This window comes from Microcaecilia unicolor, chromosome 11, assembly GCF_901765095.1.
Source record: "Microcaecilia unicolor chromosome 11, aMicUni1.1, whole genome shotgun sequence".
Taxonomy (NCBI): domain Eukaryota; kingdom Metazoa; phylum Chordata; class Amphibia; order Gymnophiona; family Siphonopidae; genus Microcaecilia; species Microcaecilia unicolor.
Window position 1 is genome coordinate 12,687,363 of NC_044041.1, and position 23,940 is coordinate 12,711,302.

The 23,940-nt window shown below is 47.5% G+C and overlaps 1 protein-coding gene across 1 annotated transcript in view; it reads left to right on the plus strand.

Annotated features, from left to right (window-relative positions):
* LOC115480141 (GAS2-like protein 2) overlaps positions 1 to 23,940 on the plus strand; it is a 96,180-nt gene that overhangs the window by 10,737 nt on the left and 61,503 nt on the right. The window lies entirely within an intron of this gene.

The following is a 23,940-nucleotide window of genomic DNA, read 5'->3' on the forward strand; positions in this document are numbered from 1 at the left end:
GATTTAAACGGCCAGGAAAGGTTCCTGGCCTTACATAACAAAGAACATAAGCATTGCCATACTGGGACAAGACCGATGGTTCATCAAGCCCAGTATCCTGTTTTCCAACAGTGGCCAATCCAGGTCACAAGTACCTGGCAAGATCCCAAAAAATTACAATGCATTTTATGCTGCTTATTCTAGAAACATGCAGTGGATTTTCCCCAAGTCCATCTTAATACTGGCTTAAGGACTTTTATTTTAGGAAGTTATCCAAAAACATTTTTTAAACCCTGCTAAACTAACTGCTTTTAACGTAGTCTCTGACCTTTTTCATTGCTTTTCCAGGGCTAACTGAGCATTTTCAGTAGTACTTAACTGGATAGTACTGCTGAAAATTCCCAGTGCCCAAGCCAAAACCGGCTATTTTTTTTTTTTGGGGGGGTGGGGGGGTATTTTGTTTGTTCATTGCTCTAGGACATAAATTAAAACTTCCCTGCTCTTAAACCCCGATACTCGGAAGCAAATGCGGGTGCCAGAGGCCATTAGCTTCGGACCAACACCTGCATTTGCTCCCGCAGAATGCTGAGGAGGGCTCGAGCACAGGGACCGAGCGTAACGGCTCACAGCGCAAATGCATGCTGATGAGATCTTTTGTGATTCCTCCCAAATGCTCAGCGGCCAGCACGTCAGAGTAGGGAGCTCCTCCCGCTGTAAACCCGACGCGTTACGATGTTTAGCATCGGGGCCACCTGATTTGAAAAGTAGATTCCATTTAGATGCTTATTCTGTTTTGATGTAGCCCATAAATCCAGGCCTGCCTGTGCTTCTGGCACAAAAGCCAGAAATGAGATAGCGTACCTGAAGGACCAGCTGAAGGGTTTCTCCACAAAAAAAGATAATCAATAGAAATAGAATAAAATAAAACATAGAAAAGAAAATAAGAGGATACCTTTTTTACTGGACTAAATTTAATACATTTTTTTTTGATTAGCTAATAAAAAAAACGTATTAAGTTAGTCCAGTAAAAAAGGTATCATCTTATTTTCTTTTCTCTGTTTTATTTTGTTCTATTTCTATTGAGTACCTTTGGAAGTTGACAAACATGGCTACCACATCTCTCTCCACAAAAAAGGAAGCCCCATAGTTCCAGGCAGGGGCGTAGCTAGGTGGGGCCACGGGGGCATGGGCCCCCACAGATTTAGCCTTGGCCCCCCTGCTTTCAACCCCCTTGCCGCCGACCCTCCCACGCCACATTCGACCCCCCCCCTCTCCCCACCGCTGCCGTCAGGTACCTTTGCTGGCAGGGGTCCCCAACCCCCGCCAGCCGAAGTCCTCTTCAGCGCCGGTCTCCGGCGCATTGCTGATCTGAATTCTGTTTCTGGATTCTGTTTCTGTGAGTCCTGCACGTAGGAACGTCCAGGACGTCAGGACCCGCAGAAACAGAATCCAGATCAGTGAACGCGCTAGACTTGAACACCGGCGCTGAAGGGGACTTTGGCTGGCGGGGGGTTGGGACCCCCGCCAGCAAAGGTACCTGGCGGTAGCGGGGAAGAGTTGGCGGCGGGGGAGGGGGAGTCGAAAGGGACGGGGAGGGGCGGCGGCACCGGGGGGGGGGAGGTCAAAAGTGATGGAGGGGTTGGCGGCGCTGGGAGGTGGGGGCTAAAATGTGCCCCCTCACCTCGGGCTCAACACATGCATGCACCAGGCATCATTCTCCCGCAGAAGTCCCTAAAACTCAATGCTATAAGCATGCCTAAATTTGCATCTCATTAGCGTTGAACATTAGGGAGTTCCTTCACCGCGCTAATCTGGCGGTATTTTTCCAGCGCTGTTCCAAGTATTGAGCACCTGGGCCTTGGAGAGAAACCCAGCCCATCTTCCTGTGAAAATGAGACGGTTCAATTCTGGGAGAGAGCCTCATGGTGTAGGAAGATGTCTGGGGACAGAAGCTGGAGAGACGGAGTTGGGGGAGAATGTGGAGGAAGAGACTTGTGGAGGGGGGAGACTGGGTGAGGGAATGTGTAATGGAGAGATGAGTTGGGGGTGCAGCTGGGAGAGGAGGAGACTCTGTGTGTGTAGGGGGTCAGGCTTCTAGATTTTGGGAGTTTTCATTTGGCAATCTGCAGAGTTTATCGCAGGCAGCTTTGATTTCTTTCATCTGCTGGTATTGGAAGCCAGACCCATAAACACAGCTGTGTTGCTGTGAGAAACTGGTGGTGCCCAGCAGCTCAGACCTCCCCTTGGATTTTGTGGTTTCCTAACTAAAATCATTGAAAAGTAGAAGCCCTACATAGGGGGCACAATTACTGCACAATTACTGCAGTCCTGGGAAAAGTCTGCAACAAAAATGTTAACATTTTGCATCTTTAAATAACAATCACTATTTGGAGAAGTGATAACATATTATATTTGATTGTTTGTTTAAAATATTTGTGTATTTATTTGAGACTTGATATACCGCCTTTAACTTCCAGGCAGAGCAAGGCAATTTATGAAAATAATAAGACAACGAGAAGAACTACGTAGAACATTGAAACTGGAATTGAGACGTCCTGGTTGGAGTTGCTTAATTCCAGCGGTATTTTGCAGAAGTCTGTGCCCAACACAGAGTCTTTTGTAAACTAGATGTTCATATGGAACTTTATAAAGGTCTATGTGCTTTGAAAATGAGCTTCAATATGTCATACAGGAGGGGTTATGTATTTGCTAGTCTGCACTGCGGGAAAAGTCACTTAAAAAAATATAGACATGGAAAAAATGAGCTGCGCAAAACCCAGCAGTTTCCATGAGAACACGGTGACACTTCCACATGTGACCATCAGTTTTGCTGGCCCGTGTGCGCATGAAAAACATTTTGTGTGTAAGTTTTCGGCCTCGACTCGGTGTGCGGTGTAGCCTTTGTTCACAATCAAGAAAGCCAGCAAAAAGTTCAGTGTGCGCAGTTGGTAGGCGTGTTCGCTCCCTGTCCACGCACATGCACAGCTTAGAGGGAACACTGGTGACAGCCCATTTTACAAGCCTGTATATGTAAGTAACATAGTAAATGATGGCAGATAAAGTTCATCCAGTCTGCCCAACAAGATAAACTCATTTTACATGGCATGTGATACTTTATACCCGAGTTTGATTTGTCCTTGCCTTTCTCAGGGCACAGACCATAGAAGTCTGCCCAGCACTGTTCTTGTACTAAGTTCTGAAGCCAACGTTGAAACCCCTTAAAATTTACATTCCAGCCCATCCCTATCTATTCATTCACCATCAAGTGCCACCAGTTAAGTGGGGAGGCGACAATTTTAATTTGGTTTCATTTTGGAGCTGGCAATAACCAGGAGATGAAGGAGAATTACTCCCAGATCCCCTCATGTAAAGCCTGGGTTGAAACCAGCACTTTTTTAATGAATTGGTGCTTGCCTCTGAACTGGCGTAAAACTAGACAGAATGTTTTTCCCCTGTGCGTCTATTCCCGTCTTGATATGCTACAAGTGATCCCTGAGGCAACTATGAGGTTTATAATTTCTTTTAGAGGTACTTTGCCCTGTCCCTAATGGGATCACAGTATAAATTATGCATTGTACCTGGGGCAATGGAGGGCTAAGTGACTCGCTCAGGGTCACATGGAGCTGCAAAGGGAACTGAGCCTGGTTTCCCCAAGATCTCGACCCACTGCTAACCGTCGGGCAGCTACGGGAATTGAACCTGGTTCCCCAGGTCCATAACCCGCTGCACTAACCGTTTGTAGATTTGTGATCCATTCAAGCCACAGTCCCTTGCAGTGGCGTCGCGAGGGCAGCTGACACCCGGGGCGGGTCACCGCTGCGCACCCCCCCCCCCGGGTGCAGCACGGTGCACCCTCCCCCCTCCGGAGCGCAACCCCCCCCCCCCCCCCCCGAGAACATACCTGGAAGGCGGTGAGGGGCGGGCGGGAGAGCCAATCCGCCGAGTGCACGCCGCTGGGGGGTGTTGGCGCCTCACTGGTTCCCTGATCTCTCTGCCCTGGAACAGGAAGTAACCTGTTCCGGGGCAGAGAGAGCAAGGAACCAGTGAGGCGCCGACACCCCCCAGCGGCGTGCACCGGGGGCGGACCGCCCCCCCCCCGCCCCCCCCCCCTTCCTACGCCACTGGTCCCGTGATCTTTCTGGAATCCATTTACATATGTGTATGATCTATATATGTAACATAGTAAGTGTCGGCAGATAAAGACCTGCACGGTCCGTCCAGTCTGCCCAGCGAGGTGGCCACAGTTGTATCTGGCACTCTGCACTGGTTCCACATCTTCATTATTAAACATCGGCATGATAGACGGGGCAGTTATATGACGAAATCTTGTAACAGAATATCACAGTACTATTGCTGTCAACCCTAAGAACGGCTTCCCCTCCCCCATCGCTGAATAGCATCATTTATTCGCTAATATCAACTTTATGATTCTATTCCTCTCCCCCCTCCCCCTGCAATCATAGCATATGCTTTGTGATTTGATATGCGCATACTTAATTTCTAGCTCTCTCCCTGCCAATTTTGGGGGGGACAGAGTGAAGAAGTCTGCCTGGCACTGGTCCTGTTTCCCAACTACTGAAGTTGCCTTCGAAGCCCAGTCCAGCCTTGATCCTGATTCGACTTGTGCAGTTAGAGGACCCCAGACCGCAGAAGTCTGCCCTACGTTGACATCCCGACCTCTGGAGCTGCTGTCAAAGCTCACTCAAGCTTTGAGGTCATTTAAAGTTTTTGTTTTAATTTGATACCTTCCTTTTTTTCTCCATGGGGGTCCTCTCTGTTTATCCTACGCATTCGTGAATTCTGTCGCCATTTTTGTCTTCGCCACCGCCACCTCTGGGAGGGCATTCCAGGCATCCACCACCTTTCCTGATTCGGCTCCTAAGTCTCCCACCCTCAACCTCAACTCACTTAAATCCTGCTAATACACACATATGGGATGCAGAATTCTTAATGTTTGTGTAGAATTCCCCCAGGAGTGAGTGATGACCTCTTGGCTACTTAAAAGATGGGTAAAAAAGGCAGTTTTGGGTGTGCACAGACTGTCCCAATGTCCTCACGCTCTCCCTCCTAAACAGTCACTCTTATACACTCTCATACCTCAACCCTCATCCCTGTCTCTCTTGCACACTCAGTTTGTGTTCCTTCTCTTTCACACACTCACTGTCTCACACTCGGTTTCTGTATCCCTCGCTTTCACACCCCCACAGTCTCTCTCACACACACTCAATCCCTGTGTTCCTCTCTTTCACACTCCCATGGTCTCTCTCTCTCACACACACTCACACACGCACTCTCACTGAGTCTCACAGGTTCTGTCTGCCTGCCGTTTCAGGCAATGAACTTATTAGGGCTGTGCAAGTCAAAAATCTTCTTTTCTCAAGTTTCCGGAATTTTTTTGTTTCATTTACATGTTTACGACGTTTTTCCCATGTGTAATGTCAGTATTTGGATTTAGCTCATGTTACATTTGGCTACAGAAGGTTATTTTCCTGTCCCTGGAGGGTTTACTTTATATTTGTAATTAGATTGTAAGCTCTGTCAAGCAGGGACTGTCTCTTCATGTTCAAGTGTACAGCGCTGCGTACGTCTAGTAGCGCTATAGAAATGATAAGTAGTAGTAGTAATAGTCTTTGGGATTCTGGAATCTTGCTACTCTTTGGGATTCTGCATGGAATCTTGCATTCTTTGGGATTCTAGAATCTTGCTACTCCTTATCCCTTATTTGTCCTGTTTGTCTGTCCTAATTAGATTGTAAGCTCTGTCGAGCAGGGACTGTCTCTTCATGTTCAAGTGTACAGCGCTGCGTACGTCTAGTAGCGCTATAGAAATGATAAGTAGTAGTAGTAACTGAAGCAATGGAGAGTTAAATGCCCAAGATCACAAGGACCTGCAGTGGGATTTGAAATCGGGCTTCCCTGGTGGAGGACTAATTTAGTGAGTTGGGCTGAGAACCAGGGAAGCCTGGTTCAAATCTTGCTGCTGCTTTTTGTCATTTAACTCTCCCTTGCCTCAGGGAATGCAACTCACCTTGAGCTACTTCTGCAAAAGGTTTGAGCTAAATCCAAACAAATGAATATGACAAATATTGTACCTGTTGCTCATGTCGTATGCGTTACTGAGCAGACTATTTATGACACAGAGAAAAAAAAACCCCAAATAATTTCAGAATTTTTTTTCTCCTCATTTTGGCTTAAAAATGATCAAAAGAACACAGGAAAAGCCATTTGGCATGTTCCAAACGAATGCACATCTTGGCTAATCATCCTTATTGCAGTGTGAATTCCGTTTATCAGTTTCTAATCCACTCCACCGCCTTGGGACTCGCTCCAAGGCTGCTCAGTTTATTTATGAGCCTCCTGTACAGGAGCTGAAAAGCTTTTGTTGAAATTGAAGCATATCACCTCTAGCACTTGCTCCAGATCTAATTCTCTGATCACCTAATCAAAGGAAAATGGTGTTTGGTACCTGCATAAGAGCCTCAAGCCTTCTGTTCTACTCCCCATCTGCTGCAGCCTTTCTCGCATCAGAAGGAGGGAGGGGTCAGGCAGAACCTCTGGGGAAACTGCAAGTCCTTTTCAGAAGTGCTATGTGAGTAGGACGGCCTTTGCAAGTAGCCAGAGGACACCTATTCATGGTGACGATGCTTTTCTCAGGGCAACACAGCGAAGATGACACAAGAATATGGTCTTTAGATGATGTAAAAAAAAGTCCAGATTTATCGTATAGTTCAATAGTCACGTTAAGTCTGAATAAATCAAAGAGACTCGACAAGGCCGTGTTTCGGCCATTTGGCCTGCCTCAGGAGTCTTTCTACTCTTAGGAATTATCTGTGGAAGGAAACTGTGTCTGTTGGTCTGCTATCCGATAAACAACCTTGTTTGTGGAGCTCAGTGCTTGGAAAGCTACGTTGTGTGGGGTCAGCAATAGAATGTGGCCTCTTCAAAACGTTAAACCATTTTGTACCTACCATGAGAGTCATGAACCTCACTGCTAAGACAGGATATGTGGAGTATGTCTCTCTCAGTCTCTCAAATGTACTGCTAATGCTTGCCTGTGTGTTGGGCAGACTGGATGGACCGTGCAGGTCTTTTTCTGCCGTCATCTACTATGTTACTATGTTTCTATGTAAAGTACTTGCATGTGCTAGAGAGAGCTTCCGTCTGGAGTTTGTAAGATATAACGTTTAGACAACCTATCGAGCTGTGCTTTGAACTTCTTTTTAATGACACCTGTAGCTCCGCAGTATTTCTGTTTTCCAGTTAGCCTTAAAAAAGGGTAATTTTAATAATGGGCCACTGAACTCGTGCAGCAGCTGTCCATGCAAGTATATCAAAATACACAAACTTAATTTACGCCTATTAACAGGGGCGGACTGAGAGTGGTCTGGGCCCTCAGGCACTGATGGTGGTCTGGGTCCCCCGCCCGACCGCTGCCCGACACCCCCGCTGCCCAGGTCCTACCTGAAGGGCCCTGGTAGTCTAGTAGTCTCTGCGGGGGAGGGGGAGCATGTTTTTTTTTCCCTGCCGGCTGCACTGCTGCTATTCCCCCAGCTGCCGGCACTACTGTGTTTTCAAAATGGCAGCCGAGACTTCCCGCGGTAATCTCGCAAGACTTCCATAAGGAGTATCGGCCGCCATTTTTAAAATAGGCTGGTTCTGAGCAGGGGGAATAGCAGTAGCAGCACAATGAGCACACAAAAACATGTTTCTCTCCTTCCCTTCCCCTCGAGGCCACTAGATCATCAGCGGTGCACCTTTAAAGGAAGGACTGGGGAGGCCTGTAGTGTGCGGCGGGCATCCGGGCAAAGCCTCTGGGCCCTCGGGCACTGCCCGGTTGGCGGAATTGTCAGCCAGCACACATTTCCCAGTTTAGTTTATGCCTATATGTATATATTTTATCACGCACACATATTTATTTGTTGCATTTGTATCCCACATTTTCACACCTATTTGCAGGCTCAATGTGGCTTACATTATGCCGTAATGGTGATCGTCATTTCCGGATTGAGAAATACAAAATGGTTCTTAAGTGACAGAGTAGATTAAGCGATCAAGTGTAGAGAGTTCATTTCTGGCATGAGAAGTAGATTGGAATAACGATAAAGTTCATTAGTGCCAAAGTACAGTTAAGCAATCCAGTGTCGAGAGTTCGATTTTGTCCCATTCTGCTATGGGTTTCGTTGTCTGGTACTTAGGATGGATCATTGTGGTATGCCTTTTCGAACAAGTTGGTTTTTAGTAACTTTCGGAAGTTTGTTAGGTCATGTATTGTTTTGATGGCAGTCGGCAGGGTATTCCATAGTTTCGCGCTTATGTAGGAGAAGCTGGATGCATATGTTGATTTATATTTTAGTCCTTTGCAGCTGGGGTAGTGAAGATTCAGGAACGTGCGTGCTGATATAAATGCTAACTCCCCCCCTCCCCCCATGCCGTCTGTGCTCAGGTCTGGTATACTCGGGCACATATAATTGATTGGACTATCTACCCCGCCATACTATAATCTTAGCATCTACATTTAAGCGCCATTTGCATAACGAAGTTATAAAATATTAACACTTAACACACACAAAAACGTAACATTCGCACATATAAGTGCTCAGCAGTATTCTAGAGCAGGCTTCTCGACCCAGTCCTTGGGGCACACCAGGTCCCATTGGGTTTTCAGGATATCTACCGTGAATGTGCAAGAGAGAGAGATTGCCATGCAAATCTAGAAGCGGTGCAAAGAAAAGCTACGAGAATGGTATGGGATTTGCGTTACAAGACGTATGAGGAGAGACTTGCTGAACTAAACATGTATACTCTGGAGGAAAGGAGAAACAGGGGTGATATGATACAGACGTTCAAATATTTGAAAGGTATTAATCCTCAAACGAACCTTTTCCGGAGATGAGAAGGCGGTAGAACGAGAGGACATGAAACGAGATTGAAGGGGGGCAGACTCAAGAAAAATGTCAGGAAGTATTTTTTCACGGAGAGAGTGGTGGATGCTTGGAATGCCCTCCCGCGGGAGGTGGTGGAAATGAAAACGGTAATGGAATTCAAACATACGTGGGATAAACATAAAGGAATCCTGTTCAGAAGGAATGGATCCTCAGAAGCTTAGCGGAGATTGGGTGGCAGCACCGGTGGTGGGAGGCGGGGCCATTGGTTGGGAGGTGGGGCTAGTGCTGGGCAGACTTCTACGGTCTGTGCCCTGAAAAGGACAGGTACAAATCAAGGTCAGGTATACACATAAAGTAGCACATATGAGTTTATCTTGTTGGGCAGACTGGATGGACCGTGCAGGTCTTTTTCTGCCGTCATCCACTATGTTACTATCATATTCATTGTGGATAGCCAGAAAACCCGATGGGACTTGAGATGCCCCAAGGACTGGGTTGAGAAGGTCTGTTCTGGAATATAAGAATGCAAATCGCATGCCCCCAGATTCTATATATGTTTTTTTTTGCCAAGATGTGCGTGGAAATTAATTGATTACCAAGCTCTTACCCATCAATGATTGGGTGCCAACAACCAATTACTGATCTTAATTGGCAGTATTAAAATTTGTGCACACATCTGACTGCGAGCTAGTCTATAAAGCAAGGTGCCTGTATCCTCAGAAGGGAGTGTGGCCGTGGGCGTGTCAGTGACATTCCAAAAAGTTAAACAAGTAATTATAGACCGCTCAATATTCGGTTCTATTTAACCCGGCAGGAACTTCTGCTAAATATTACAGCTCATAGTTTATTCTGTTCTCACCTGTTCCCAGATGAAAGATACCTTCATGGAACAAACTATTTCCTTTCCCTCTGCTAGTAAAAGGGCCCCAAATGAACTCAAACTCCAAAGGCTATAGATGAGTTGAACACTGCTTTATTCTTTCAAAAGGTGCCATGAGTGGAAAAAGCTCTCGTTCTTTTTATTTAGACTCGTATATTTATACCCCTCCCCTCTTCCCTCACAGTTCCCACTTGGAGTATTGTGTTCAGTTTTGGAGGCCGTATCTTGCTAAAGATGTAAAAAGACTGGAAGCGGCACAAAGAAAAGCTACGAAAATGGTATGGGATTTGCGTTGCAAACCGTACGAGGAGAGACTTGCCGACCTGAACATGTATAGCTTGTAGGAAAGGAGAAACAGGGGTGACATGATATAGACGTTCAAATATTTGAAAGGTATTAATCTGAAAATGAACCTTTTCCGGAGATGGGAAGGCGGTAGAACGAGAGGACATGAATTGAGGTTGAAGGGGGGCAGACTCTGGAGTAATGTCAGGAAGTATTTTTTCACAGAGAGGGTAGTGGATATGTGGAATGCCCTCCCGCGGGAGGTGGTGGACATGAAAACGGTAATGGATTTCAAACATGAGTGGGATGAACACAAAAGAATCCTGTTTAGAAGGAATGGTTCCGTGGAATCTTAGCGGAGATTGGGTGGCGACGCTGGTAATTGGAAACAAAACGGGAGCTGGGCAGACTTCTACGGTCTACGCCCTGATCATGACTGAATAGATAGGGATGGGCTGGAGTGTAAATTTTAAGGGGCTTCGATGTTAGCTTCAGAACTTAGTACAACAGTGCTGGGCAGACTTCTATGGTCTGTGCCCTGATAATGGCAAGGACAAATCAAACTCAGGTATAAAGTATCACATACCATGTAAAATGAGTTTATATTGTTGGGCTGACTGGATTGGCCATACAGATCTTTATCTGCCGTCATTTACTATGTTATGTAAGTTCCTTTCTGTGACCTGAAGCAGTGATGAAGATTCAGCCCTTTAATTTGGGCTGTGCCTCCTCTCAAACACCCACCCACCAGTTTCCAGGCCAGCAGATTCCTGTCAGGCACAGTGAATGAATAATACATGGTGAGGAGTATTATATCTCTACTGCAAATTACTGCAATCTTACCACTCATGCAAAGGGTAAGTTTCTATAACTCAAGCACAGAGGATAATGGAATCCAGTCAGTGTTAAAACCACGGCACTCCGGGAGTGGAGGACTAGGAACGGTTAAAGCAGTGAACTGAGAACCAGGGAAGCCCAGTTTAAATCTTACTGCGAGGGGCGGACTGAGGGTGGTCTGGGCCCCCCCACCCAGCCACTGCCCAACACCATGCCTGCCGCCGTAGCCGACGCCCCCACTGCTCCGGCCCTACCTGAGGGGTCCTGGTAGTCTAGTGGCCTGCACATGGAGGGATTTTGAATTCAGCAAGTTACATTTAGCTACCGTAGGTATTTCATGTGCCCAGAGGGTTCACAGTCTAAGTTTGTGCGTGAGGCAATGAAGGATTAGATGAGTTGCCCAAGATCACAAGGAACAGAAGTGGAATTTGAACCAGGCTGAAAAGCCAGGCTGACATGTGGCTGGAGGGCGGAGGTGACACCAACCTGCTCGTTTGCAAAACTTAATGTCTGGAAATACATACGGTCCAAGGATGCTCTGTTTCATGTCTGTGTCCTGCCACACTCCTAAACAAAAGCACACAGCTTTCTTTTTGGAGGTGCTGAGAGGCCGTCCTTTTTGCATTGCGGCCCGTTTCCCAGCAAGCAAAATGCAGCATAAGCCCAGCAGCATGGCTGGCTTGATCTGGAATGGGATTATGCCAGCACAGAGCACTCAGCCACCAGCACTATAAAAAATTCACAATAAGGAGAAAAAGAGACAGCACTTAAACTTCCTAATACAAACGAGAACCTCGGAGGCAGCGAAACAAGGAAAAGTTCATCAGAGCCCGCAAAATTTATCCCAATTCAATTTAAAGTGCTTGAAAGCCTCTCCTTAGCCACATCCATCGTAATGGATCAAGGGTTGATGTGTAGAAAATTATCTGCATCAATTCAGTATCTTACGGATTTCCCAGTCCTGTTTCCATGTTTTACATAGTACAGAGTTAAGCAAGGAAAAAGAGGAAAATAAAGAAGGAATGACCAAAAAGACAGAAAATTCTCTTTCCAGGGTCAGTAATAGGTTATCTACTATAATAAAACTCACCCTCAACATACTGAGGACACTGACGTCAGTGAAGCCAAGCCCTGACTTCCTTCAAAAAGGTTCGAAGGTTCGTGGTGGTGAAGCCACCAAAATCGCTCCGGGCCCCGCCCTTGAGGGCGGAGCAATGGCAGAGCAACGAAGGGGTTGGCAGGGAGGGAGGCGGGGGGGGTGGGAAAGCGCTCTGGGCCCCGGCCTCGCATCAAACGTCATGACGGGGACGGAGCAATGGCAGAACAACAAAGGGGTTGGCAGGGAGGGAGGCGGGGGGGGGAAATCGTTCCGGGCCCTGCCCTCGCGTCAAACATCATGATGTTGGGGGCGGAGCAATGGCAAAACAATGAAGGGGTTGGCAGGGAGGGAGGCGGGGGGGTGGGAAATCGTTCCGGGCCCCGCCCTCGCGTCAAACGTCATGACGTTGGGGGTGGAGCAATGGCAGAACAATGAAGGGGTTGGCAGGGAGGGAGGCGGGGGGGGGGGAAATCGCTCCGGGCCCCGCCCTCGCGTCAAACGTCATGACGTTGGGGGCGGAGCAATGGCAGAACAATGAAGGGGTTGGCAGGGAGGGAGGCGGGGGGGGGGGGGGAAATCGCTCCGGGCCCTGCCCTCGCGTCAAACGTCATGATGTTGGGGGCAGAGCAATGGCAGAACAACGAAGGGGTTGGCAGGGAGGGAGGCGGGGGGGTGGGAAATCACTCCGGGCCCCGCCCTCGCGTCAAACGTCATGACGGGGGCGGAGCAATGGCAGAACAACGAAGGGGTTGGCAGGGAAGGAGGTGGGGGGTGGGAAATCGCTCCGGGCCCCGCCCTCGCGTCAAACGTCATGACGGAGGCGTAGCAATGGCAGAACAACGAAGGGGTTGGCCAGGGAGGGAGGGGGGGTGTTGGCGACGAAAACCTTGCTAGCGCCCGTTTCATTTGCTCTGAAATGGGCCTCTTTTACTAGTGTACTAGTAATAATTTCCTGAGCTACTTATCACATGTGATTTTTCGGAGTTTGGCATACTTTTCTGCAGTGCACAAGGGGAGGAAGGGTACACAGACTGTAACTTACGCTTCTCTCCCCTGTGCCTCCCCCGATCACACCCTCACCCCCACTTCCCTGAAATCAAGAATCCAAAATTTCAGCTGTTTGGAGACACATATCCTCCCCAACACTTCAAACCTAGTGTTAGGTGACACCTGGCCATTCAGTGATTGGGACTCGTATCGTTTACCAATCACGTGCATCCTCCATCTGAAAGTAAGGTGTTCGGCAGATATTTCTTTTGCTGAAACAAAAGCTTCACTGGGGTCAGCCTGGCTCTTTGACTTAGATTCTGCCCTGGGATTGGTAGCATGGAATCTTGCTGCTCTTTGGGGTTCCGGAATTTTGCTGCTCTTTGGAGGGTTCCAGAAACTTGCTTCTCTTTGGGGGGGGGGGGGGTTCTGGAATCTTGCTGCTCTTTGTGGGGGGTTCCGGAATCTTGTTGCTCTTTGGGGTTCTGGAATCTTTCTACTCTTTGGGGTTCTGCCAGGGAATTGTGGTCTGGATTGGGCACTGTTGGAAGCAGGATACTGGGCTACACCATTGGTCTGACTTGATAATAACATGGGTTGTAGTAAATTAACTGTGTTTTTTGGGAAGGAGTCTATACAGATATCAAAGTATGTTGAGATGCCCTTCCCAAGGTCTTGCTATCAGATGATCTCCCAGATCTGTTGGGACTGAGGCTGGACTCAACTTTTGTCAAGGTACATTTATTCTTAGAAAATTCGTGTTGCTGAGATGGAGAGAGGAATAGCAGCTGTCTGTGTGGTATGACAAGATAAAATAACTCGTGTGAGTGGAAATGTCAAAGGACCAGGTGGGTGAAGGCCGAAGTCTGGTGCAGAGTGGGATTATTGGGTAGATTGAGGAGGGAGAGAGGGGGAAAGAGACAAGGAGAGCAGGTGGTGTGAGTGATTTGTGTGTGACGGCTGCTGTGACTGGGGGGAGGTGGTTGTAGCAGTGGTATGGAGTTACGATAAAGCTGTACAGTGGATGGGCCACCTGGCTGTTATAAATGATGCAGACCGTGTAGAGCTTACACTTGGCTCGGTAAGAATGTGGCAACGATATTTGTGCCTATTTTGCTCCTAAATTGAATAAAAGCATTTCAAAAATGAAAACCTAAAGACAAATCTGGATGGTTTTTTTATGTGGAAAGAGCAAAAGAGAACCTTTAAATGTCAATTAAACTGATTTCTCAAAACCAAACATAAATATAACAAATGTAAACATTAGAAACGGAGCTGGCTCAGGGACTGGGCATTGCCAGGTACAAGAGCTGGTTTCGGTTCCCCGGGCCAGTTAGGATTGGGGCAATGCTGACAGCCAGAGGGGGTAATAAAGATGCCACGATTCCAGGGATCCAGGGAGAGAGAGCTGGTGGAGAGGCCCTAACCGTGGACTGTCGTTGCATTGACTGGGTTAAGTGATTGGGAAGGGTTGTACAATAAGGGGGGGGGGGGGGCAGAAATCACTGGTTCTGCTGCTGCTATAGCCCAACAGCACTTCAAGTCCAAAGAAGCAGAGGGAAACCAGGTGAAAAAAGAACCAAACTGGAAACTCTAAGGCCTCTTTTACTATGCCGCGGTAAGTTGTACCGATTTACCGCCCAACTACCGCGTTCCTTTTGTGGTAATTTCATTTTTGGCGCACGTCCGCTGCACGCATCTGAAAAATAATTTTTCTTTTCTGACGTGTGTAGCGGGCATGCGCCAAGTGGCATCTGATGCGCGTAGATCCTTACTGTGCAGATTCCTCACCGCTAGGTCTACGGCTGGTGGTATGGTCAGACACCCAAAATGGATGCGCAGCAATTTTGATTTTGCCGCACGTCCATTTTCAGGGGGGGGGGGCATTTATGGTACGTGCGCTGAAAAATATTTCAGCGTGCGCGCCCCCAAAACCCCACACCTACACTACCACAAGTCACTTTTTGACGCGGCTTTTATAGTGGTAGCGCATGGCAAGTTATATCGAGGTATTTCTCTGTCCCAGGAGGGTTTATAGTCTTGTTTATACCTGAGGCAACGGATGGTTAAGCGACTTGTCCCAGACTACAAGGAGCAGCAGTGGGGATTGAACCCTGGTTTTTCCCCTGCTTCTCAGCCCGCTGCTCTATCCATTAGGCTGCTACAGTATTTCTCTTTGGACCAACTCAAACGAACGAGATCCTGTGATGTCTGCAGAGATTGCTGTCGCCCTCCCCATCTCTCTTTCCACGTCTGGAGTAACCTGCCATTGGAAGAAGACAACCGGGTCTTGTGTGTCACAGGGCTCGGTGCCAAAAATCTATCGCTTACACTGAGCAGAAGAAGCCTTTGTCGGTCTGCCAAGCTCTCATTACTCTGGAGCCAGAAGGTGAAGTGATGCACTTGCAAAATTGCTGGTTTGTATTTTTCAGTTGGAAATCTGGTTTCTTCTTTGGCCTTGCAAGTGGAAACGTGTAGAAACGCTAGAGGTTTTTGAGGCGCACTGCAACGCCCATTGGAAAAACAGCTGAAGGGTAAAGGTTTATTTGGGTCTGTCTGCTTTAGTAGAAGATTGTGGATCCTCTTATCCGCCGAAGGAACTGTTTCCTAACCACTGCGTTAACACTACCACATCAGACCTAGAAAGGAAATTGCATAAACCTGGTCCTGGAGGCACCCCAACAATGAATATTCATGAGAGAGATTTGCATGTACTGCCTCCACTCCATGCAAATCTCTCTCATGAGTGTTCATTGTGGATATCCTGAAAACCTGACCGGCTGGGGTGCCTCCAGGACCAGGTTTGGGAACTACTGTTTTATGTTTTGTTTTGTTTTTTGCTCTGAAAATCCGGCTCCTGTATTCTGCTTTCCAACATCTGTGCATTGCCCATGTCCATGGTCTGTGTAGAGTCTCATGCAAACAGTGTTGCAGAGCTAAAACAGAAGTGCACTTAGGTTGGTCTGAAAACAAACACACATTCACTCTACCATTTCTGTAGCCCTACTCCACACAGCACTGGGCAGACCTCCGAAAAGGCAGAGCTGGTGGGATGAGTAGAACCAGAGGGGGTGGATGGCACACCAGACCAGGACAGCTGCTCCCGGCATTTAGTGTAGCAAGGTGGAAAACATGGGGACAGGATTTGGAGATGGGTGCAGATAAGAGTAGCTTGCTCCATGAACAAAGAAGAGGAGAGGTGTAGGGGGGAGAGGCAATGGGAGAAGTGATGGAGAGCTGTGCAGTGGATGCACATGTAGGGAAGGGAAAAGGAAATGGGACTTTTGATATACCGCCTTTCTGGGTTTTTTGCAACTACATTCAAAGCGGTTTACATCTATTCAGGTACTTATTTTGTACCAGGGGCAGTGGAGGGTTAAGTGACTTGCCCAGAGTCACAAGGAGCTGCAGTGGGAATTAAACTCAGTTCCCTAGGATCAAAGCCCACTGCACTAACCATTAGGCTACTCCTCCACTAGTAACATTCCATATAGAAGTCGGCCCTTGCAGATCACCAATGTGGCCGCGCAGGCTTCTGCTTCTGTGAGTCTGACGTCCTGCAGGACGTCAGACTCACAGAAACAGAAGCCTGCGCAGCCTTCTACATGGAATGTTGCTAGTGGAATAGCAACATTCCATCTAGAATCTCCAATAGTAGCAACATTCCATGTAGAATCTCAAATAGGGAAAGGGAAATGGGACTTGATATACCTTTTTGCAACTACATTCAAAGCGGTTTACATCTATTCAGGTACTTATTTTGTACCAGGGGCAGTGGAGGGTTAAGTGACTTGCCCAGAGTCACAAGGAGCTGCAGTGGGAATCAAACTCAGTTACCCAGGATCAAAGTCCACTGCACTAACCACTAGGCTACGTAAGAAGCTTAATGCAGAAGCGGATGGGGATGTAATGTATAGAAATAACCTGAGAGGAGGGATCACCTGAGTCTAATGGCATTGGGGGAAAAAGTCATCACAGTCCAGTTAGAATTCAAATGCATGGAGATGGCTGGTTGAGGAAGAGACCAGCGTGGTACCGGTTGGAATAATGTAAAAGGGAGTGAGGTGACGAAAACCCCACCAGGCTTTAACAGCCAAGAAACAATATTTGTCTCAACACGTAGAACAAGCTGCAAATTCAGCCAAGCAACTATCCTATATAATAATTTTCAACTCCAACATTCTGAAGCTGACTCCCCGTGGCACTGAAGGGTTTGTGCGGTTCGTGCTGCCTGTAACCATCTGTCTCACTGTCCCGCCCTCGCGTCCAAACGTAATGATGTCAAGGGTGGAACACTGAGAGGGAAGGGGACGCAGTATAGTTGCCAGGCAAAGCAACGCAACATCACAAACATGAGGGACCTAACGCAGACAGAAGAACGGAACGCCAGCAGCACGAGGCAACAACCAACTGCCTCAAACAATCAAGCAAGTCGCGTGCCCAGACCCACAATGCCACAAACATCTTCACATCACAGAAGCTGCAGCATAAATGGGGAAGATCCGCCATCAAGCAAAAAAATTGAAATACGAAGCAAACTCGTAAGTGCATGACCCGGCTGACACAGCCCATGACTGTGGACCTGGACCCCACCGTCTCCCCTCTCCCGAGTCACTGCTGGACACGCTGGGAGGGAGGGAAGGGGGATCCTGGAACTGGGTGGGAGGGAGGGGGGACCCTGAAACTCGGAGAGAGGGAGGGAGGGGATGACCCGTGAACTCGGAGGGAGGGAGGGGATGACCCTGGAACTCGAAAGGAGGGAGGGGGATGACCCGTGAACTCGGAGGGAGGGAGGGGGGGACTCTGGCACACAATCTCATTCTCACACACACACTCTCTCTCTCACAGACACACTCGCACCCAGTCTCACTCTCTCTCTGTCACACACACACTCTCGCACATTCAGACTCTCTCTCTCTCTCACAGTCACTCTCACACACACTCTCTCAAACATACACACTCCGAGGAAAACCTTGCTAGCGCCCGTTTCATTTGTGTCAGAAACGGGCCTTTTTTACTACTTTAAAATAAAACAGCCCTACTACTGCAAACCCCAGCACAGAACCGGCCTTCTCAGTCGCAACTAACTAGCAATGATTTTGCTACATACTTTGCCAACAAAATTAAGGGTCTCCGTCAGGATCAACAGACAGTCCCTTCAAACCCAGTATTTTGGATGGGCCCAGAGCTTTTTTTTTTTTATTCCGCACTTTCCCACTCATGGCAGGCTCAACGCAGCAGGCAATAGAGGGTTAAGTGACTTGCCCAGAGTCACAAGGAGCTGCCTGTGCCGGGAATTGAACTCAGTTCCTCAGTTCCCCAGGACCAAAGTCCACCACCCTAACCACTAGGCCACTCCTCCACTTTAACTTAGCTGGGCCCTTCCACGGCACGGCAACCCCCCCCCCCCCCCCCCCCCAAGAGATATTTTAAAAATTATAGGTTTTTTTCACCTACCCCACATCAACATCTCCTTCTCCTCCAAGGCGTCCCAGCATCTGCCTGCCCGTCGCTGAACCCCATCCCTCCCTGGTGTACTTTACAGGCGTCCCTGGCACCTGCAGTGATTCAATTATTGCTGACTGTGCCAGCCCTTTAGGCTTCCATCGGCCAGGTCCCGCCCTCGCTTTCATCATTTCCTGTCTGACGGGACCCGGCCAATGTTCAGGCAGCGATAATTGAATCACTACAGGCGCCAGGGATGCCTGTAAAGTACACCAGGGAGGGATGGGGTTCAGCGACGGGCGGCCAGATGCTGGGCCACCATGGAGAAGGAGAGATGTTGATGTGGGATGCCGCCGCTGGGTGGGCCTGTGCCCACCCGTAGCTACGCCACTGCATCAAACTGCCACCAGCTAATGAAGAGAACACTCTCTCTTCCCCCCCACCATGCACAGCAAAGATAGTACAACAAGCGAGCATAGACCTCATTGAAGGGGCCACTAAAATTGTTAACACCTCCCTTGTGGAAGAGCAGCTGCCATCAACACTGAAAAAAGGTGTGGTGCACCCCCTACTGAAAAAGAGCTCACTCGACCAGGACAAGCTCGAAAACTACCGACCAATCTCAAACATTCCTTTCCTAGCAAAACTTATAGAAAAGACGATCTTGACTGGCTAACTTGTTCCCCATCAAGCTTGGTACAGGTCCCTGGGCTTCTCCATGTGTCATATCCCCATCTGCAGGTCTCCATTGGATGGGAGTGATCCCCTGCCTCTTCCACCTCATTGCAGCTGTTTTCCAAGTGGTTCTGGCCGAGGTGCCAGTCCAGGCTCACCCAATACTGGTTTGAAAATAATAGGGGCAGGGCAGGAATGACAAAGAGGGTCTAAGTGGTTAGGGAAGCTCTCAAGGGCTTGGGCAAGAAATCATAGGCAGTTTGTTTGGTTTTTTTTTAATTGTAATCAAAATAAAATGATTTTAATTAATTACATTTCCTGTTTCAACATCAGCACATTTATAGTTTGGATATAGGAAGGGTTAAGCGCTCTGAACCAAAGACACTTCGCACACTTGATTACCCCGGAGGGGAGAACAGTGACCTCTCAACCCAGCCTAGCCAGTAGGATTTTCAGGATTACTGCAATGAATGTGCATGAGTACATTTGCATATATCAGATTTGCATACACTAGGTGTCCATCTCATGCATATTCATGTTGATAACACTGAAAACCTCCAGGAGAGCGATGAGAAGTGCTGGGGTAGAAGACCATGGAGGGAGAGAAGAAAAACTGTCCGGATGAGGGACTGACAAACCACAGCTGGAAGCTGGGATTTATCCTTTATTCATGTAGGCAGGAATAAATGGGCAGGTCTGGATAGGACAACTGGTTTTTTTGTGCCATCATCTACCGTATTAGCATAACTTTGAGACTCATGGGAATCACTGAAGTGTCCTTAATTCTCCTTAAGCTGCTGCTATAAAAGCTCCTTTTTCATTTAAACTTGGCCATGTCCGGCTTCTTCATTAACTGCCTGCGGGGAGAATTCTTCCATGGCAAGCACATACCACAGAGTGACTGTTAGCCGCCTGAAGCTGCAAACCTCTCAATAGCTGCTCTATGTTAGGGACAAAATCCCTTTCTGCTGTCTAGTGGCCAAATGGCAGTCAGAGCGCAGGGCATGCAGGGAGGACGGAGGGTGTCAAGGGCACACCTGGAAGGAGGTACTGGACAGCCCTACAAACGCTTCCATCTCATCCCTGAAAGCACAACTTTTGTTCTGATGATAAGAGAGAAAGAAATCGTAATGGGGGAGGAAAGCGCAGACAAAAGTGACATTTTTTTAATGTACAAAGCAGAAACTGGTGGAGATCAGAATGAAGGTGATGGCATAGAAGTCTTTTGATGTAAATGCTGTAGGGATGAGATTAACTGCCTTAAAACAGAGTGTCTCAGGCACAGCTTTGGGGGGGGGGGGGGAGTGTCTGTCTCAGGCAGAGCTTGGAGGAGGGGGAGGCATTACAGGTTCAGGCATTAGTTCTGAGGAAGCAGGGCTGTAATAGCCGTAGGTAGGGTGACAAGTGAGGGAGATGTTACTGGGAGTGCAAAGAAGGTTACAAAAGAATATAAGAGTAGCCATATTGGGTCCAATTTCAGTGGTCCATCTAGCCCAGTATCTTGTTTTCCAAACAGTGGCCAAGCCAGGTCACAAGTACATGGCAGAAACCCAAATTGTGGCAACATTCCATGTAGAACCCCAAAGAACAGCAAAATTCTGGAATCCTAAAGAGTGACAAGATTCCTTGCAGAATCTCAGAGTAGTGACATTCCATGTAGAACCCCAAAGAATAGCAAGATTCTGAAATCCTAAAGAGTGACAAGGTTCCATGCAGAATCTCAAAGAGCAGCAACATTCCATGTAGAACCCCAAAGAACAGCAAGATTCTGGAATCCTAAAGAGTGACAAGATTCCTTGCAGAATCTCAGAGTAGTGACATTCCATGTAGAACCCCAAAGAATAGCAAGATTCTGAAATCCTAAAGAGTGACAAGGTTCCATGCAGAATCTCAAAGAGCAGCAACATTCCATGTAGAACCCCAAAGAACAGCAAGATTCTGGAATCCTAAAGAGTGACAAGATTCCATGCAGAATCTCAAAGAGTAGCGACATTCCATGTAGAACCCCAAAGAATAGCAAGATTCTGGAATCCTAAAGAGTGACAAGATTCCTTGCAGAATCTCAGAGTAGTGACATTCCATGTAGAACCCCAAAGAATAGCAAGATTCTGGAATCCTAAAGAGTGACAAGGTTCCATGCAGAATCTCAAAGAGCAGCAACATTCCATGTAGAACCCCAAAGAACAGCAAGATTCTGGAATCCTAAAGAGTGACAAGATTCCATGCAGAAACCCAAAGAATAGCAAGATTCTGGAATCCTAAAGAGTGACAAGATTCCATGCAGAATCTCAGAGTAGCAACATTCCATGTAGAACCCCAAAGAATAGCAAGATTCTGGAATACTAAAGAGTGACAATATTCCATGCAGAATCTCAGAGTAGCAACATTCCATGTAGAACCCCAAAGAACAGCAAGATTCTGGAATCCTAAAGAGTGACAAGATTCCATGCAGAATCTCAGAGTAGCAACATTCCATGTAGAACCCCAAAGAACAGCAAGATTCTGGAATCCTAAAGAGTAACAAAATTCCATGCAGAATCTCAAAGAGCAGCAACATTCCATACTACAAATCCCAGGGCAAGTAGTTGCTTCCCGTCTCAACAGCAGACCATGGACTTTTCCTCCAGGAATTTTGTCCAAACCTTTTTTAAACCCACATACGCTAACCGCTGTTACCACATCCTCCGGCAAAGAGTTTGAGGAGCATAGGCAGAGCTGTCCAATGTACTGTCGATAAGGAATGGGGTGAATTGGGATAGACGGATGGGTTCCTAGTGGAAAATAGCAGCAGGTGGAATGGAGCAAATTGTTTTGGCTGAGCTTCTGCATCCAGCAAATATGGAAGGAAGAGAGAGATTGGCTAGCGATATCATTTCTAGGGAAGTGTCCTGTCTTTGGGGATGTTACCCAGGAGTTTAGGAGGAGGGTGGGAAGATAGCACTTCAGTTTTATGTCCAAAGCATCTCATGGCGTTGGGTGGAAAAAAATTTCCTAGTTTGGCTCTGCTTCCCTTCAGAACACATCATAGAATCTTGGGCCTGATATTAAAAAAAAAAAAAAAAAAAAAAAAAGCTAAGCCCCTCAAATTTTAGGCTCTTAAATGTTGGTTCTGTTTTCAGCTTTTCAGTTAAAAATTCATCTTTAATTTGGGAGTTTAAAAGCTGTGCTTATAAATGTAGGCCTGCCATAATTTTCCCTAGATTTTTTGCTTGTTTGTTACATTTGTACCCCGCACTTTCCTACTCATGGCAGGCTCAATGCAGCTTACATAGGGCAAAAACAGAAACAGAAGCCTGCGCAGCCTTCTACATGGAATGTTGCTAGTGGAATAGCAACATTCCATGTAGAATCTCCAATAGTAGCAACATTCCATGTAGAATCTCCAATAGTATCTATTTTATTTTTGTTACATTTGTACCCTGCGCTTTCCCACTCATGGCAGGCTCAATGCGGCTTACATGGGGCAATGGAGGGTTAAGTGACTTGCCCAGAGTCACAAGGAGCTGCCTGTGCCTGAAGTGGGAATCAAACTCAGTTCCTCAGTTCCCCAGGACCAAAGTCCACCACCCTAACCACTAGGCCACTCCTCCACTTTCGAGCCCAGTGCTGAAAATCCGTGCTGAACTCCTACACTGTATCCTCTGCCCTATTGCACCTATTTTGGGAGTTCAGTGAAATTTTCAGTATAAATTCAGGCACTCGGCCAGAGTAAATTTTCAGAGGTGAATTTTGGTGCATAGCTGTTTTCTCAAAGCTTAGAAGCACAAATCCTTTAAATCCTGGGCCTTTAAAGTTCCTCGGTGAGGTGATTCCCACTGTACTCGGGACAGGTACTGGAAGGACTGAACCGGCCAAGGCCACCTCATCCTATTCATGCTGCCAAGAGCTTAAAGCAGAATTTCTTTCCTCCCTGAGGCAGAGAGGAGATTTAAAACTCGGATTTGCTCCAAATATGGCTGTCTTCTGGCAGCAATGTGCCTGGACATGGAAAGGAGGAGGGGGGGGGGGGGGGTGAGAGAAAGCAAGAGGTGCAGAGAATGTGAGAAAGTAACAGTGGGTGGAAGGAGGGAGAAATGGCCAGAAAGGTTTGTGAAATGCAGGGTGTAAAGAATTATTCTGATTGCTCCAGATCTGTGTATTAATAGCTGTCTGTTAAAAGGAGTCTTGATACATACAATAGAGACACATTGTAGGGGACAGTGATACCATATTGACAGGAGAGGAATTTTCCCAGCATCTTCTTCAATATCTTTCCCTCCCCCCCCCCCCCCCCCCCCCCCCCCCATGAGTCTGGATCTTGACTAAAGGATTCTCAGGGACACAAGAATTGGACTTCGGAGTTAAGGCTGAAGAATACCATCTCCTCAGCTGCGTCATGGTCCCCTGCTATATTTCCTGATTTTACCTTTTTTTTTGGGGGGGGGGGGGGAGGAAGGAGGGATGGAAGAAGATTCCTTGTAGTGCACAGAATTGTGAACATAGGGTTGGGGGCAGCCCCAGCAGAAGTGCATCCTCCGTGTACTGTATTTCTTTAAGGAATGAGGACGCTGCCAGTCTTTCAGCTAATATATGTGCTGACTTGTCCATCTCCTTTGCTATAAGTTACTAAATTCTACTACTCCCCCACCCCCGCCAAACCCTACTCTATAATGCAGTTAACTACTATCCATTTGTCGTCGTCCCCCCCCCCATCAGTCCATAAAAGAACATTCCTGGGCTGATAGAGAAATAACTGGATAATATTTACAGCAAAGGTTAGATCTGTGATTCCCAAATCTGTCCTGTGGGAACCCCAGCCAGTCAGGTTTTCAGGATGTTCACAATAAATATGCATATGAGAGATTTGCAAACCAAGGAGACAATGTGTGT